The sequence below is a fragment of the Pyxicephalus adspersus genome, chromosome 6 (assembly GCF_032062135.1).
Source record: "Pyxicephalus adspersus chromosome 6, UCB_Pads_2.0, whole genome shotgun sequence".
Classification (NCBI taxonomy): Eukaryota; Metazoa; Chordata; class Amphibia; order Anura; family Pyxicephalidae; genus Pyxicephalus; species Pyxicephalus adspersus.
This window is the reverse complement of record NC_092863.1, coordinates 17,393,969-17,396,423: the sequence shown is the minus strand read 5'-3', so window position 1 is coordinate 17,396,423 and position 2,455 is coordinate 17,393,969.

Below are 2,455 nucleotides of genomic sequence, written 5' to 3'. Positions count from 1 at the left end.
GGGTCATGGTTTTTATGAGAAATGAATCCTTTGGTGTAGTAAGGAATTTAGATTCAGCTATGCTGGTTCTGCTCCAAGGGCAGCCAGGTGCATTGGTAGGCTACATGAGGGACAAAGCGTAGCCACGTGCAATGCTACCCTAGATGTTGTTGGAAAGACAGCCAGGTATATTGGTAGGCCAGATGGGGTTGGAAAGGCATACAGGTGAAATAGTACGCCAGTGAGAAACAAGGTCAAGCCAGGTGCATTGGTAGCTAAGATATGGCTTGAAAGGCAGCCAGGTGCATTGGTAACACAAATGTTTTTTAAAAGGCAGCCAGGTGCATTGGTAAGCTAGATAAAGAACAAAAAGCAGGCAGGTGCATTGGTGGCCAGGATGTGTTTGGAAAGGCAATCAGGGGCATTGTTAACTCACATGTGGTTGGAAAGGCAGCCAAGTGCATTGGTAGGTCAGATGAGTAGCAAAAGCAGCCAGGTGCATTGGTAGACTATATGGGAAACAAAGAGCAGTCAGTTGCATTGGTAGCCCAGATGTAGTCCTAGACTGTAAGCTTTTTTGGGCAGGGTGCTCCCCTCATCCTGTGTCACTGTCTGTACCTGGCTGTCATTTGCTACCCCTATTTAATGTACATTGCTGTGTAACATGTTGGCGCCATATAAATCCTCCTTAATAATAATAATGTAGTTAGAAAGACAATGCATTGGTAAACCAGATGAGGGACACAGAGCAGACAGGTGAATTGTTAGCTCATATGAGCTTGGAAAGACAACCAGATGCCCTGGTAGCCCACATGGGATTGTAAAGGCAGCCAGGTCCATGTAGGCTATATGGGAATCAAAGAGCAGCCAGGTGCATTGGTAAGCTAGATGAGGAACAAAGAGCAGCCAGGTGCATTGGTAGGCTAGATGAGGAACAGAGAGCAGCCAGGTGCAATGTTAGCCGGCATGTGGTCGGAAAGGCAGCTTCGTGCATTGGTATGCCAGGGGTCAGTGTAATGAGGATCTGTAGGTGGGGGCTTAATTGATATTCAGAAGCCCCCTTTATTAAGTGGGTCACTCTTATTCCTGTGTTATGGTTTGTATCACCACACAGTGTCTCCTCTTCGATCTACCTCCTTCGTGATTCCCAATGATTCCTGGACTACAAACTGTCATTGAAGATGACACTGACAGGCACTGCAGGCTTGCAGCACTGCAGACCGGGCCTATGCTCTTTAGGGATAAGCGAGCCAGATTTGAAAATTCGATCTTGCAGCGAATTAGGCCTTTCTCGCTTACCAAACATGTAAGCGAGAATGGCCTTCTGAATTCGGCCATCAAATTCAAATTTTTCAGGACCTGCAAGAGCAATCAGGGGAGCGTAAATGACAGCTCCATTCCCCTGATTGCTCTTTCAGCCCTACCAGAACTGTAATATGTGTTCTTGGATAGAGATTCTCTATCCAAGAACACAGGAGACCTGCGGCTGTGCTCATGAATGAATGCAGCTGTGGGAATCATCCTGTGTCACTATCATCACTTGTGGCTCATATTCCCAAAAGCCACATCTTTGCTCTCCCCATAATAAAATTGAAGAATGTAGACTTTCTCAGAACCCTGTTCTGGAGACCTTACACGAATTTCACCAAAAGCTTTATGCGGCTCTGCCTTTACTGTCTGAAGCCAGGTTGAAGTCTTTCTTTTCCAGGGTCCCCCTTCCCAAATTGAGGGAATCTCAATTCTTGAGAACAGTAAATGGTATAGAAGCAAACCGAGCACTAGGTCCAGATTGGCTATCCAATGCTTATTATAAAGCCTACAGTGATCTATTGGCCCCCTATTTGGCATCTTATTTCAAATACTTGAGAAAGGGTAATAAGGTCCCTGTTGAGGATAACAAAGTGACTAATAATGTAATTCCTAAACCAATTAAAGATCACCTCTGAGGATTCCAAATATAGACCTATCTTCTTAATCAATTGCGACCTAAAGATTATGACGAGAACAATAGACCCCATCTCAGTTATCAAAGGGAACTGTGATGGGGGTCAAGATAGGGAATCCATGCTCCTATCGCTCGATTTACATAAGGCATTTTGATTTTGGAAATACTTGAATGTACGTACTTGGAACAATGGGCCTTGGCCCTGCATTTCCCAGAATAAAATCTTCTCTTCATTTAAAGCCCTCAGTGCACATAGCTATCAAGGCACATTACATCTATCCTGTTTAAGGTTCTTTTGTGGATTCCCACAGCTAAAGGGCAATCCTTTGCCCATTCCTCTCCTATGTTTTGGCTGTGTAGGATGGACAAAAAAAGTATTTTGCTACTTCCAAATAAAATAGTTTTTTCAAAGTAAAATCAAAGGGCTTACTCCCCTATTTCAGAGCATGGCGTTTGAGAAATCATGCCGCTCCATTAAGGAGGCAAGAGGGAAAATAACTGCTGTATATGACTCGCTGTTCTCACCCCACA